This window comes from Nelumbo lutea, chromosome 3 (assembly GCF_056320005.1).
Source record: "Nelumbo lutea isolate HS-2025 chromosome 3, American lotus-T2T, whole genome shotgun sequence".
NCBI lineage: Eukaryota > Viridiplantae > Streptophyta > Magnoliopsida > Proteales > Nelumbonaceae > Nelumbo > Nelumbo lutea.
The window spans coordinates 33,994,590-34,011,200 of NC_142686.1; the positions used below are offsets into that span (position 1 = coordinate 33,994,590).

The 16,611-nt window shown below is 42.6% G+C and overlaps 1 protein-coding gene across 9 annotated transcripts in view; it reads left to right on the top strand.

The window, feature by feature from the left end:
* Nucleotides 1–7,059: 7,059 nt before the first annotated feature.
* The window catches only part of LOC148864150 (kinesin-like protein KIN-14J), a 59,067-nt gene continuing 49,515 nt past the window's right edge, over nt 7,060–16,611 (top strand). For 5 of the 9 annotated variants that reach the window (XM_088975428.1, XM_088975427.1, XM_088975426.1 and 2 more), the window contains exons 1-2: nt 7,060–7,267; nt 8,927–8,984. The gene's annotated coding sequence lies outside the window, so the exon portion shown is untranslated. The remainder of the gene's footprint in view (nt 7,268–8,926; nt 8,985–16,611) is intronic. The other 4 variants (XM_088975429.1, XM_088975434.1, XM_088975433.1 and 1 more) reach the window with 2 other exon arrangements.

Genomic DNA, 16,611 nt, shown 5'->3' on the forward strand with positions numbered 1-16,611 from the left:
TCAGTGCTAAGTTTGTGAGTTATAAGGCCAGGGTCAATACCGGGCATATCTGCCGCGAACCATGCAAAAATATCTAAATTTTGAAGTAAGAAACTCACTAGTTCAGTTCGCAAAGGCTTCTTGATGGAAGCACCGATCTGTAGTGATCACGCCGGATTTGTAGCCGAGGTCGGTTGCGACTGTTTCCTCAGTGGGCAAAGCTCGTTCCTCGCCCTGCTCCACAGGCCGCTCCAGTTCGAGATCATCGACTGCCTTGATTTTTCCCTTTAGAGTGGCAACATAGTATTTGCGGGACTCAAGTTGGTCGCCCCGCGCTACCCCCACTCCGAAGTCCATGGGGAACTTCATTGCCAGATAATAGGTGGACACCACTGCACGCAGAATATGCGTAATTGGTCGCCCTATTATGGCGTTGTATGGGGAGGAGGTCGCGACCACCAGGAAATCGTGGTTGAGTCTTACCGCGCACGGCCATGTGCCGACTTCCACAGGTACTGTTATCTTCCCAAGAGGCCTGACTTCCTCTCCGCTGAAGCCCACCAGAGGAGTGTGCGAGGGTTTCAACTTGCTTTTCTGCAACTGTAATTGGTCGAACGCCGATTTGAATAGGATGTCCGCCGAACTGCTTGAGTCCACAAGTACGCACCGGACTTCGAAGTCGTTGATCCTAAGCTTTATGACGAGCACGTTGTCGTGGGGATAGTGAACACCTCTCGCATAATCTTCTGTAAAAAAGATCGGTTTTTCTGTCTTCGGCCTCTTGGGAGGGTTCTGCTCTTCTCGGGCTGCCTCGCGAACTGACATCCGTGCTGCTGTCGAAGTGCAACCTGCCACCACCGAACCGCCCACTATCACGTGGATGGTTCCCCGAACTGGCCTCTCTTCTGGGGGAGGTCGCTGCAAGACTTCAGCCTGTCTGCTGCTCGACTCGGGGACATCCTTCCCGTGTTCCCCTTGCCGACCTGCTTTATTACTACTATCATTATGTACAAAATTTCTCAAGTACCCACGACGGATGAGTCCCTCTATCTCGTCGCGGAGATTATTACATTGCTCGGTACTATGATTGTGATCTTTATGAAAACTACAGTATAGGTTTTTGTTCCTTTCGTTTGGGTTGCTCTTTAGGTGAGGTGCCCACTTTATGTAGGGGCGTCCTTGATCGTCATCAAGTTCTCGGTCCACCTTGTGTTCAATGGCGTGTAATCCATCCGAACTGCTAAGGGAGCTCGGGACGGCTGGCTTGGCTTCGCCTCTCGGGTCTGGCTTTTTCTGTCGCCGGGGTTGGAGGGCTCGCCTTCTCTTTTTCTTTTTTCAACCCCGCCTTCGGTTCTCTGGTTGATCTCTTCATCTGTTCTTATAAACTTGTCCGCAAGTTTGAGGAAGTCGGCTACGGTTGCTGGCTAGCTGGCCACCATGTGCCATTTGAATTATTTGTGCGTCACCCCCTTTTGGCCGCAACGAGCTGTACCGCAGGGTCTAATCGAGGGATCTGCAAGCATGCTTCATTGAACCACTTGATGTAGCTTCGGATGGGTTCTCCCTCTCTTTGGATTACCCCGAAGATACTTTCCTCGATTCTGGGGCACCTTTTGCTGGTAACAAAGTGTGTGATGAAGATCTGCACGAACTGGGCCCAACTTCTTATTGACCCGAGAGTTAGGTTCCGGTACCAGGTGCGGACCACCCCCCTTAAGGTGGTGGTGAAGGCCACACACATGCATGACTCGCTGGCCCTAGCAAGGTGCATTTGTGACTGGAATGTGTTGACGTGGTCGTTGGGGTCAAAGGACCCATCATACTTGTCCAGAGATGGAAGTTTGAAGTCCCTGGGCAAGGGGACTGCCAGAAGTTCTGTTGAAAGGGGGGAAGGAATTGAGAGAATTGGGACAGTTTTTACCTCGCCCGAGCTCTTCTCTTCCTTGCCTCTGAGTTCGAGTAGGACATGGGTAGCAATTCGGCGACTTCGCTGGCTCCTTCTTTGAGTGGGCCTAGTGCTGGCCTTCGTGTTGCCGAGCTCGATGGGCCCGAAATGTTGGTTTGCTGCTAGGGCGCTGAACCGGTTCTCCGTGAGTGGGAACTCAGGCCTGGAGCGTCAAGGTGACTTTGTGGGCGATGTTCCTGACCCACCTGCGAGCTGCGAGGCTGGGGCGATTTTTCTTTGCTTTCGGCTTGGGGATGAGGCCTGGCTATTAGGGTGGTTCTGGGGTCGGAAAGCTTCTCCTTGGTGAGGTTGTCCACCTTGAGGGGAGGCCTTGACCGGCTTCGAAATAGGGTGCCGGGGGGGTAGTGACTGGTTTAAGGGTAGCTGAGGGAACTGCTGCTAATAATGGTGTTGGGAGAGGTGGTGCAGTACCTGGTGTTGCTGGAGTTGGTGCTGCTAGAATTGCTGCATTTGGGCTTGCATTGCTCGCATGCATTGCATTAGATCGTCCAGTTGGTTCTGGCGGTTTGCCAGTGGGACAACAGTTGGTTCAACAAAGTTCGTTTCAATAGGGAGTGGAAGAGGGATGTTCAACGAAGGAGGGTTCATGGGCGCCATTGTTTGTGGCACATTCAAACAGGGGATCCCATCCACTGAAAGAGGGATGGTGAACTGCCCAATGCACACCGCGGGAACATTGAATTGTTCTCCGGTGGTGGCCGTTTTTGTTCCACATCCGGCACTGTTAGAGGAGGCCATGGGTGTTGGAGTTTTTGAAAGAAGGGTAGGTAGGAGAGATTTAGAGGGAGGCTTTTAGAAGCGTTCCCATAGACGACACCAACTGATGGAGCGCAATCCAACCGGTCTTAGCTGTCAATGATTTCGCCTCTGAGCTAGAGCGATGGGGAGCCTGAAGCAGGAAAGATGAGGGAACTCTGGGGGGAACCCGGTGAGATAACTCCGAAGCTCAAGTTAGTATACTCTCAAAGACAAAGTATAGAGCAGGTGGCGCAAAGTTCACATACCTTGTTGTTGGGGGTAGGGGGCCTTTTATAATCACTTCGCGCACTCGCTCTGAAGCCCTTGTCAGGTCGGGTATGATTACCCTTGCATCTATTAGTTCAGGTGTCGTCCTTTCTACTAGGACAAAACCGTCACTGCCTTTTGTCGGAACCGTCTCTCTAACTGGAGATGGCGGTGTCAGGAGGCGGTGGCAGGTGGCCATTTGGAGTGCGGCCGTCAAACGTCATATCCCAAGTCAGTTAGGTGCACCGCCCTTGGGTACGGACTTCCTCGGTGTCAGGCATAGTACAGTTTGTTTGGTTTTGGTGTCCTGAGGGCGATGTGGTGGAATGGTGATCGAGGCGAAATCTTGAGTTCAGAGGTATGTCCTGTATTGCTATAGGACAAGCTAGTTCGGCGAGGTGTGTCCCGAACTGCTAAGGCAGGCCAGTTCGACGAGGTGTATCCCGAACTGTTATAAGGCAGGCCAGTTCGGCGAGGTGTGTTCCGAACTGTTACAAGGCAGGCCAGTTCGGCGAGGTATGTCCCAAACTGTTATATGCATGCCAGTTCGGATTACTGTCTGGTTTGGGGCCGAAGGGTGAGTTTGGGTTCCTAGTAGGGAGTTCGGTCAGCCGGTTTCTCCCCTTGGTGCTCACGCTTTAGGCGTGCTTTTGTGCCAAGCTGTTGCCTTTGCCACGTGTTGCGTAACTATGAGGTCGGGCCAAATCTTCTTTCATCAAACACCACCACCAATAGCAGCAAATTAAGATCTCTTTCCCAATTTTCTCTATCCCTCTCTTCCTTTTCATCTTTCCCCATTTTGTAAAACATTATTTTCTTTATCTTTTCCCTCATCCTTTGTTGGCTTTCCACTAACATGACTTTAATAATGGCGGCAACGAATCAAATTTCAATTCAGTTTCAGTGTAAATGGCCTTTATTTTTGCATAACTCTTATGAATCTTATAAAAGGGAATTATCTATTGATGAAATGGTAATTGTTGGAAAACTCACCATGACTTTTCATCATTTCTAGTAAACCCACCAACCTTTCAAAATATCTAAAACTCACCATGTCAATGAATTTTTATTTTCCAGCACCATTAATATTCACTAACATAAGTTGTCCATGTCAACATATATACAATTCACATGACCAAATTGCCCCTGACTGGCGAATTAAAAAAAATATATATATATACTCATTTAGGGTCTCTCTTTACCGATCTTCACTCTTCCTCTGTTGCTCAGAACTTCCTGCATGCCCTTATGGGTAAGTACGATCTTGGGGTTGGGAATCCGACCATAAGCACTCTCATCAACGTTGCCTTGGCTTTGCCCATGCCAGACTAGAATGATATGTCGAGGATGAACGTGTTGGGGTTAGCAGATCAGTCTTGTTGGGGTAACAAGCCGACCCATTAAGCGAAGCGACTTGGGCTGCTCTAGACTGTCAAAGGGTGTCCTCACAAAAGTGAATAAGAAAGGAATGGAACAGTTTCGGGTGCGAAGTAGGGAGAGATGAGGGGAAAGTAGTAGGGCAGGGCAGATGACATGTATAGGCGTAATGGTTGCCATTAACGAAATTGAGAAGTGGAAATGATAAAATATGGCAAGGTGGGTGGTGGGTAAGCGAAAATGATGAAGTCATTTGTAGTCCAGCTGCAGCATTAAGAAAACAAAAATAATGGCGGTTAACGTATTTATTTGCTATTCAATAACTTTGGTTCTCAGTCTGGTGAGAGAGAGAGAGGCAGAGAGCAATTCAATGAATGATGTAGTCTTAAGAGCAAACGAACGGGCTGAGTTTTGTACGTTTTTTATCAATCATCGTTACATAAACCATGCAAAGGATGGACCCTCCTAAGTAAGACAAAGGAATTAGAGAAAGATTCGTTGTACCATCCGCGTGGGTTCTAATCTATCATCTATGCATTCAATGTGCTCAACCGCTCCCATTGCCAGCAATTATCAATTAATTTGTTTAGAGGATTCGTTGTTCAATTATCAATCGCTCCCATTCAATCTCCATATGACGCCATGCTAGATCATAATGAAAGAAAATGGGCAAAAATGAAGAGAGAACCAGATAAAAGAACATGGAAATCCCAAGTTATAAAATCAGATAAAACAAAGCCTTACTTCATGAGGATTCAGATTTCAGAAGAGATCGTACACATCAAGGAGGAGAGAAGGTTGGGAAAAGGTTTGGTTGAGGTTGATTTCTCATTTCATTTGAAGGAGGAGAGAGAGAGGAAGCGAGGGTTTTGAATCCTTAACTTCTATGGCATCAACTGCTATTTTCTCCTCTTTGCGAAGAAGAAGAGCACTGTCATCTGAGGCTTTCTTGTCTCCGGTCAAGCTCAACAACATCGGGCTGGTTCAGATGATCTCCATTGTTGCTAATGAGTTGATCTCGTCCTTTTTGCATCGAGTGTTTCCCTTCCAACGGGAGAATTCTAGGTCGCTGATTTGGAAGATAGAGGTCTTTGTCGTCCTCTTTGTCGTTCTTTGTCTGAAGGAGCTTTATCTTCTCATTTATCGGCCAAAGACTCTTCTAGATTACTGCTCACAATCGAGCCGATTGTGGCTTCTCCTACAAAATTCCTCGATTTCTGGCCACTTCCATGACCTCAACCAAGAAATCTCCACGCTTCTTGACGTTTTGCCGCTGAAAGAGCTTGGTCTAACTCCCATTAGAGAGCATTTAGAGCTTATGGGGAAGCAAGCACGAAGAGCCAAGTTATTTGTAAAATCTCAGACTCCACCTCTACTCTTTCCTTATTCGAGTAGGGACGAATACTTTATGCTGCGGAACTTCAAACATTCTTTATCGAAAAATTGGGGATTGAAGAGGCAAAATTTTCTAAAGTATTCCTCAATAGATATTGAGGAAGAAAAAGAAATGGGTTTTGGGAATCAAAATAAATATATCTGTATATATTATATGAAGGGTAAAATGATAATATATTAACAACCGTTACTCCGTTCAACGAGACCGGATCTGCTACTCGCGCCTCACATGCATATCGACCGTGCATTGGGAATATCCCATGAATAATACCTAATATTCACAGGAGATGCTCCCAATGCATGGTAGGATGTGCGTGTAAGGCGCTAAGAGTGAGGAGCAAATCCTGTCTCCTGTTTAATGTTAAGACATGGTGAGTTTTAGGTGTTTTGAAAAGTTATGGTGGATTTAAGAAAAATGCTGCAAATTCATTGTGAGTTTTTGATAATTACTCTTAATAAAAAATAAAGAGGTTGGATTGTGCGGTAGTTAAAGGGTTTTAGATCATTCCAATTTAGAGTAGTGAGGCAACCAGCCACCGGGAGGGAGTAGTGTTTGGTTGCGTGTACTTTATTTGCTTTTAAAACTGAGAAATGTAATAATTACAACTGTTTATGATAATTAGGCACTTGGCACCATATCAGCATAATGGTTAAAAAATGCCTAATCGGATAAAACTTTAAAAAATAACTTCCCCAAATAATAGACATATACAAAAACCAAATTCACCTTTTGCCATTATGAAAAAACATGAGAGGGGAATTACTCAAATGACACCTATGTAGTTCCAAACACCCTCTTAGTCTAAAAGTATTAATTTTTGGGTGGACTATGATATGGAAAAGACATTATATTTAAAAAATAATAGACCAATAAAGTGGAATCATACATGTGGTAGCAAAAAAGGTTTTTTTTTTTTTTTTTATCAAAATTCATGGGTGAGTTTTGATAGGTCAAAATAGGGCTTTTTTGTCAATTTAGCAAACTTTATTAAGTTTTTTTTTTTCAAAAACCCCTTGTTAAAGGAAACCAAACAATAGAAAGAAATGGGATATGGTCAAAATAGGGTTTTTTTTTTTTTCAAAATAGGGCTATTCAGAGGATAAGATGTTCTCCATGTATCACTACGATAAACGTGAACAGGACATCCGGAACGGTATGAATATGGTCTAGTGAGCACCGAATCAGATCTCCCGTACGATTGGATGGACTCGAAGGAAAATCGCATCGAGTCCAAACACACAGGATTCAGAGTGGAGGGGACATCTCCTCAAAAGGAGGAGTTGTAGCGGTGTTCGGACGTAGAGAGCGAAAAGGCGCGAAGAACGGATAGAGAAATGGTTTACCAAGAGGACGTGAAGAACACATACAGAACAAACAACGCCTCCGAGGCATTTCGACCTCTGCTCCCAGTTTGCAGGCGATGTCGATGCCTGTTCTATTTTAGTTCTTATCGGATTATGGAATTATCTTTGCCGGGTGCAGACCAGATAAGGAACAGGGGTCGATCTTCCATTGCCTTACCCGGTTCATGGCTGATTCTTTCTGTAGGTTTCAATATTCACTCGGATCATTGCATTTTGTTCGCTTCTCTCCTTTGTGTATTTCCTAACCAGTTGGTTTTATGGTTTCTCTTTTATATATATGTATATAATCACGATACATGTATTGGAATTCGTGTTTTGTGATCGCTTTTGGAGATAATTGTATGTATACTTGGGATTTCATATACTTGTACAAGCTTGTATAATGCTTTCAGTGTTAATAATTTGGCGTTTTCATCATGTTCTTATGAAATGTAACAGTAAAGCAATCATATTTGGTGTTCCAAATTGGAATGGAAAATCTGAGGTTATATACGTTTTGTATTGAAGTCATTTCTTGATTTTCTGTGTTTTACTTGAGATCCATTCAGTGTTATGCATCTTGTTGAGGTTATAGAAAATCCAGGACTGAAAAACGGATTGGCAAATAGAGAAGATGAAAAGAAAAATGCAAAACAGAGCACACAAAGCACACAAGGATTTACGTGGTTTGTTTTATGGCCTAAGTCGATGGGAATCAGAGGAGATGAAATCCACTATCAGCAATGGAGATTTACACTTACAGTCTTTTCAGCCTCTCACCAAAGCACTTGCTCCCAATACACCCGAAGTTCCACCTCCTGCATTTCTCACACACTCTCTTGTTTTTTTTCTTAGACCCCCAAGATACAAGATAACTTTCCATGCGAGATACAAGGCTATTAATGTGAGAAAAACCCCTAACTGGAATGGTTCCCCACCGAGTGGTGGCTTAGTTGGTATGTTAGCTGGGTTGTCCCAGTGGAAATGCGGTTTCAAGTTCCTCTACCTATTTCCACCTACCTTGAGAGTTATTAGCGTGTTGCATTAAAATACCAAAAAAAGTAACGGTCCCCACAAGCTGTTAATGCGAGACCACTGTTAGTCTAGCAAGATCAGTGAGTCCTAGCTATGAGATCAGTCTGTGATACCAAGCTACCACCATGAGTTTGGAGTCCCATGAGATCAGATAAGCTGTGAGGTTGCCTATGATGCGAGATCCAATATTTGTAAGATCCACCTATACGTGGAATCCACCTATCTACGAGAACCAATATGCCATGAGAGTGGATACTACAATCTCCACTTGTTTTTGTGAGTCCATACTCTCAATCAATAACACAAATTGAGAAATGGTCCAAGTTTCAAGTTTATTTCTCCTAATATTATAATTATCTTTTTATATCTCTAATGAAATTCTGTTATTGATTAATAAAAGTTTGAATAGGAAAAATGTGCTATGAACTGAACTTAAATGTCAGAATTCTGCCCTCTAGGGAGAAATTGGTATGATGCTCGTGGAGTTATGATGTTGGTGTGATATAATGGAGTGAAGTAGTTGTGCATGGGCAGCTCTAAAATTATGTTATTTCTTCTGTTAAGTCTTCACCATCAGCTTGAAACAGAGTACATGGTACATTTCCAAAAGTTGCTACTCAAAATTGGAAAGAAACGATGTTTTTAGTGTAGCTTCTTGTTATAATTGTTTATTTGGAATCCTAATTCCTGGATCTTGTTGGAAGTTTGAACAGACACCTTGTTATGGCTAAATACTGCACATAATGATCACTTGTGCTTTCTGTTTATATATATATATGTATCATATTCCTGATACAAAAATGATGTCATGCTTTTCCCCTGCAGATGGCTTTTAGAGAAAAGGTAAAACATTACCACCCAGGTCAAAGCCAAGATAATAAAGGTAAACATTGATTTATCATTAGTCTAAATCTCACTATATGACTTATGACTCCTTGTTAGTGAACTATTCTTTTCCAGTTGAAGAAGAACAATGACAACAAGAAAAAATGGATCATCCATTCAATTCCCTGATCAAAATCTTCTGTTTTCTCTTCCCATCTTCAACCTAAATCCTCCCCGAGTTTCTCTTCCCTTTCCCCTTATCTAGTAAAGTGCTACCATATTATGATTTGGGATGGTTGGCTGTCTATGCATTGTGCCTGTTATGAGGCATGGGTTTGGGCAATGTTCAAAATGCCAGTATTGGTGGATGATGGTCATCCAAATATAGGAAATATGTTAGCAATGTCATATAGAAATATTGTAAAAATTATAGACATGGTCGAAACATTATGAAACATGAAGTAATATACAATGATATTTTATGAGATGATAAAAGAAGCATTATTTCCAGTGATGATCCATGGTGACTTACCTTGCCAGAGTTTGTAGGGTTCAACCGTTGGAATGGGATTCTCGTTCTTGGGGAGAGGGGCAGAATGACCATTCTCACAAATGACTTTCTAATAAAATTTTTCTTTTATTATTGAAAAAAAGAACGGGCATTCCCTCAAATGGGGGAATGCCATTCTTCCAGGAACAGGAATGAGATTCCAATTTCACCCAACCAAATGGCATGCTCCATTTAGATTTTGATTCCAGACCATATTCCCATGAAGCAAACGGGCTCTTAAAAAGCCAAGAAACTAAGGTTAATAGACAAAATAATATGCTACAAAATTGTCTTGTAGATTTCAGGAGTTAAACTATGCAAGAGAGTAAGTTCAAATAAAATTTGAACTTTCCACCAAAAAAATTGAACCTAAAGGAAGTGTTAAGGATTCTAATAGGTCAGCCAAATAATTTATTACTCAAAAAAATTTAAGATTTAATATTCATCAAAAAAGAATTTTGAGCTATTCTCTCCAGATTGAGGGGAGTGTTATAAACTAGTTAGAAAAGGGTATTTATGCTTTTTTAATGTTTAAGTTGGTTATGTTTTTTCCTAAAGATCTATATAAAAAACAACCAACTTCGATAGAGAGATTGACTACTCTAATTGGCCTTTTCTTGTTTCCCCTTCTCCTCTTCTCTTCTCTTTTCAGTTTTGCAGAGGTATTCGTACTTAACAGAAAGGGTGGGACACCTAAGAAGCATCCTAGTAGAGGTGTGCTGTTTTCTGATCAAGGGCACATGAAACTGGAGGCTTAATACGGACATATATGGGGCAGGTTTCCTAAGTGATAGACCCTATATTTGGTTTTTGCTAGGAACGGCAATGGGGCGGGGCGGGGCAGGGACGGGGAGCCTCTCCCCATCCCTGTCCCTGCTAACGGAAACAAGGTTATCCCCATCCCCGTCCCCATGGGGATCCCCATCCTCGCGGGGATCTCCACTCCTAGTGAATATTTATAATGTCAATCATTTTATTTTTGTTTTTTTATTAAAAACAATAAAAAACATATTCAACTATATTCTTAAAAATGTTAATATATAGACACGTGTGTACACATATACATATATAAACCTATGAATACATATATACATATATACGTATATACATATATATTAGCGGGGATCCCACGAGATGGGGATCGGGGGCCCCCCACGGGGTAGGGAGTGCTCTCCCTGTCCCCGCCAATGGGGACGGAAATTTCTCCATCCCCATCCCTGCCCCATTCGGGGCAGATTCCCATAGGGATTGAGGAAAAGGGGAAAATTGCCATCCCTAGTTTTTGCACTATTGTTGGTGGTAATTTGTTGTCTTAGAAAAGCAAGAAGCAATCTATAGTGGCCTGATCATTTCCAACCGAAGCCACTAACAACTCAATGCTCTATTCTCAAACAGCCTTTTGTTCCTTTCATTCCAGATGATCCAATGCACTGTAAATGGAATGCGGCTCCACATGATCCTTGTCTTCTTGCAACCTTTGATGGTCAAGAAGAGAATAATTCTTCTGCGGTTCTTCGCTGAAATGTTCTAACACGAAAGAGGAAGGAGTAAAATTTCCAGATGAAATTTTCAACCTTGCAAGAGAACAAATGGCAGACTGTCTCCTTATCCGAATGACATAAGTAATAGTAGCTTGCCAAACTGAAGCCTCTGCTCTTCAAATGATCTGTAACTAAGATGCTAGCCAATGCTACTAGCCACACGAATGCTTCCACCCTAGGAGGAACCGGATTCCCTCCCACACCTTCTACTTGGTCTGAGTCCAAATTGTCTCTAACTAAAGCCAGATGAAAAGATTTCACTGGGATCTTTCCATCCCTACACTCCTTCCAACAGAGCTCATCCCTTGAAGAAGTTGATATCTTGGTTTTCTCGAGTATGTCCAGCAACATCTTCCAAAAATAAATTTAGGACACCACACCACCTGCTCACCCCTCAACTCATTACACACATCCCAACCCCTCCTTCTGTTTGCCTAACACATCTTGTCCCAAATTTTCTCTAACTTGAGAGCCACTTTAGCTAGAATCTTCAACAATGAAATATGAAAGGTAACATCTCGGTCCTTGGTAGGTTTGAGAGAACACTTCTAACGAGTGTAATTCTATCCCCCAATAAGAGGTATTTTGCCTTCCACCTCTCCAGCCTCCTCTCAACCCTTTCTATGATAGACCTCCAAACTCTTACTGCAGATGACTTAGAGCCAACCGGAAGACCCAAATAAAGAAAAGGTAACTCTCCAATCTGGCACTCGAAAACATTAGGTTTACTTTCATCCCAATTAGCATTTCAAAATTCGAAGTTAGCTAAGATGGCTCTCAAATTCGGCACCTGTTCCACTGAGGCATCTAAAACCAATAAAAGGGAGATTTGATCCCCTTGACTCAACCCTTTAGATGCTTGAAAAAATTCCGAAGATACTCCACAAAGAAGTAATGAGAAAGAAACAAACGAAACACAAGCTGACAAGTGTACACCCATCTCCTCCACTTTTCTCCAAAAGCCATAAGTCTTTGCACCTCCTTCAAGAAACCCCACTCTACACGGTCATACGCCTTTTTGATATCAACCTTACAAACCAAACCAGGCCTCACACTTATTAATCTCGAGTCAATACACTCACTAGCCACTAATACCCCATCCAATATTTGCCTTCCTTCCGCAAATGCCATCTAACCTCCTCGACAGCACCTTGACCAATAGTTTATAAGGGCTGCTAATCAAACCTATTGGCCTAAAGTCTTTTATATTCACCGCCTCATCCTTTTTTTTGAAACAAAGAAATAAAAGTTGCATTAGCTCTTCTGTCCAAGTTTTTGGAGTCACAAAATCCTTGAACATCTGCATAAAATCCTCCAAAAAATTCCATAGAACTTGATGAAATTAAAATGAAAGCCATCTAGCCCAGGGACTTTATCCCCATCCTCTTCAAACAAGAGCCACCTAGCTCCACCCCCTTGCTGTTTCTTGTAAATATCCACCACCTTCTCTTGCACCTCCCCCCAAGAATCAACCAATCTTCCCCCACCTGAATTCTTGAAATAAAATTTCTCCTCCTAGCATTTGCAAACACATGAAAATAAGCTGTGTTTTTTTCTCTTTCTTTCAACCAGATTGCCTTTGACTTCTATCTCCAATTTATTTCCTCTCTAAGAATTAGCCTCTCCACTCACTTTCTAGACCCTCCCTTTCCAACTAAGCCTCTCTTGTGAAATTACCTTCTTCTTCCAGTCTATCCAACCTCGCCAACTTCCAACACTTTTTTTCTATTCTCCTCACTCCCAATTGCCTCCAACCTCCTACTCTTGATCTCCTCTTTCATTAACTGTAAGTTTCTTACTAACCTGAACCCTGATAAACTCTCCACATGAAAATTTCTCCACTTCTCCTCTGCCCAATCAAGAAAATTTGGTTGATGCAGCCAAACATTTTCAAATCTGAAAGGTTTGGCCCTAGGAACAACTATAAATTTCCTTAATAAATGGGTTTGTGCCTGACATACATAATGTCAAAGGCTCTTGCACCTCTTCTCCCACATACTCCATCCAATCCCCTGTAAACAAGAATCTGTCTAGCCTCCTAATTGTTGTAACTTGTCCCTATTTAACCAAGTAAACCTTCTACCATTTAGAGGTGGACCATTAAGCTCAAACCTACTAATGAACTCCCCAAACCTCCTCGTCCCAACAGTTGCCCTTCCAAGTCCTCTCAAAACTCTACCCTCTCCCCTTTTGTATTCGGACCATACTCATTTGTCACACCCCAGCACCAGTCCCCATTCACTTCTTGAAAATAGACCAACCCTTTCATCTATTTTCCTGAAGACCCTTGGAATCCACAAGATGACCAACCCCCCTAACAGCTGTTTTGCATTTAACTCCAACCACTCTCCACTGTTCACACCCCAAAATTCTTCCTTCATGTCCACATTGAATTTCTCCAGTTTTGTTTCTTACAATAGCACTATCTTTGGTCTATGTTTTCTAATCCAATTCCTCACCACTGCCTTCTTACTTCTCTCCCTTAAACCCCTCATATTCCAGCTTAACAGCTTCATTCTTACCTCCTTCCATCTGGCTACTATAGTCCTCAGGAATTGCATGCTGCTACCACGGTTCGTAAGTTTCTTAGAACTTGTCAATATCAATTTACATGATAGAGTAGAACCAACCTGTGATATACTTTTCAAAATCATTCATTCTAGATGTGGAATGATATGAGATATTTGCTTTCTCAGCAGAAATGGTCATGTAGGGAACAGTGATGTGGGCCCCACAGCTGTGGTCCCACTCTGTCCGTAGGGTAGAATGTAGCTAGTCACAGCTGTGGTTATTTTTCTGTTCTGTTATTTCTAGTTTCAGTTTTATATTGTTTGTTATTTGTTAGCAGTTACAATGTAAACACCAATGGCAGATATGTCCTTTCATGTAACTAGCATAACCTATATATATTAACTTAAAGTGGCGGCGGCAGAATATTGACATTCTGTTCTTCTCCTAAAATTCTGTGTTCTATTGCTCTTCCACCACTCTTTCCTCTACATCTTCTTCACATTCTCTTCTCATCGAATCTGAAATCTCTTAGTGATCAAGACTGAATAGCAGTCTTGACAACCTACATGGTATCGGAGCCAAGTTAGGGTTTTTCATGTGAGTCTAATACCAATCGACCACATGAGAATCTCCTAGGACTGAAAGCTGAAGAGGAGTTCCCAGACTGATTCTTGGAGATCGCCAGAGGTACTAGCAGCTGTTGGAAACTTGCTGGGGTTGCTGAGTGTTGGTGGTCAGGAAGGATCAGAGAATACTAGGGTTCAAGTAACCCTAGAAGGCAGCGAACTATTTTTCCTTGTAAGTTGTTACTTTTTTAATAGAAGTTCTTTCAGAGAAGATAGGTTGGACCTATCTGGAGGGGAAGGCCGAACCATTCTAGCTCTTTCTCTCTTCGATTTCCTAGGGTTTTACAGCAAACCCTGAACCGAACTGTGTTCTCTCTACTCTAGGGTTTGAAAGTGATCTGCGGCAAGCCCTAGTGGTTGACTGAACTCCGTGATCTACCTAGAGCTACTCTTAAGTTGATTGGTAGGTCCGATCAGATTCTAGGGTTTCTTATTAATGCAAGCTCATCTATACAGTTTGGACTGTGCGACTGAATTGCTTCCTTTCAGGACTGATTAAAACCCTAACTTTCCCTAGCATATCAGTTTTGTTTTAAAGCTGTTCACAGAGTTCTAAGGGGGTTAGAGATCTATGGACAGCTACTACTGTGTTGGCTAGTTGGTTTTAGATCAGAATTACTTTGGTTTTGTGCACATACACTGGCAATACAGATCAGGCCTATACTGTTTTTGATTGTGATTGGTGACTCAAGTACTGTTTTTGAGACTTGACAGAAATGGAGTCTAAGATTCAGGCAGAAGGCAGTCTTGGGAACATCAGTTATGGTGGTGTTTCTGAGATGGGTGGTCAGATTACGACCGTAAAATTTGATGGATCAAACTATTTGGAATGGGCCCAATCAGTCATGATGGCTATTGGTGGAAGAGGTAAATTAGGGTACCTCCTGGGAGATATGAAAGAACCTTCCAAGGGAGACCCGACATATACCAAGTGGATGCAAGAAAACTACTTGGTTATGACATGGCTGTGTAATTCTATGCAGCCTCATATTAGCAGGAACTATTTGTGGGCAAAGATAGCCAAGGAGATATGGGATGTTATGAAAGAAACTTACTCCCAACCCCTTAATATTGCTAGAGCATATGAATTGAAATGTGAAGTGAACACCCTTAAACAAGGAGAGAAACTGGTATTAGTCTACTTCTCTACCTTGAAGTCCCTGTGGCATGAGATTGATCACTTAGAGACTCTTGAGTGGGAGAGTCCCAAAGATGCTCAAACCCATAGAAAGCACATTGAGACAAACAGAGTGTTTGAGTTCCTGGCGGGACTGAACCCAGAATACGATATTGTGAGGCAGTAGATTTTGGCTAGAGAAAGTGTGACTCTCTCTCAGGCCTACTCATTTGTACATAGTGAAGAAACCAGAAGGAAGGTTATGATGCAACCCGTATCAGCCTTTGTAGCGGCTACACCCAAATCAGGGGGTGATTCAGAGAAGGACAGGAGGAAGGAAGACAAAAAGGATGTAGTATGTGAACATTGTAAGAAACCCAAACATACAAAAGAGACATGTTGGAAATTGCATCCTCACTTGGTTCCTGCGAAGTTAAGAAACAAGAAGGGCACTGCTCATGTAGCCATGAACACTGATTCAGCATCCTCATCTGGCACAAAAGGAACATCTTTGGAGACCTTAGCTGCAGTTCGGGCTGCCCTAATACAGCTAGAAAAGGAGGTTGGAAATTCAGCTTAGCCACCGCAGCCTCCATCAGCCCCTGTCACATCTACCTTCGCCCATTCAGGTACTCGAGCCTCAGCCTATCATGCCTCAGCTCCAGGTGCTACTGAGCCTTATTGGGTAATAGACTTAGGTGCATCTGATCACATGACTAGCTTGCCTTCATTGTTTACTACTTACCATTTGTCTTCTGGTAGAGGTAAGGTATCTATTGCTGATGGCTCCTTGGTTCCTATTTCTGTGAAGGGTGACATCAAGCTTTCAAATACTATGTCCCTATCATCTGTTTTGCATGTGCCTAAGCTTGATACTAACCTTCTTTCAGTCAGTAGTATTACCAAGCATATAAACTGCTCAATAACCTTCTTCCCTGACCGATGTGTTTTTCAAGACTTGAAGATGCAGAAGGTGATTGGGACTGGCCGTGAGACGAATGGGATCTATCTGCTCGGGGAGCGATTCCGTCAGGGAGAGTCAGTAGAGAAGTTATCTTTTGTTTCTCAGAGTGTGAGTCCGGTTATGCTTTGGCATAACCGATTAGGTCATTTGTCTTTTCGATCTTTACAGAGTATGTTTCCTACTTTATTTGAGTCTATTGAGTTGTCTCAACTACAGTGTGAAAGTTGTGAGTTTGCTAAGCATTGTAGAAAGCCTTATTTATTGAGTAATAAAAAGAGTGATAATTCTTTTGATATTGTGCATACTGACGTTTGGGGGCCTTATCATATCCCTTTCATGGGTGGGTACAGATATTTTTTGTTATTTGTTGATGACC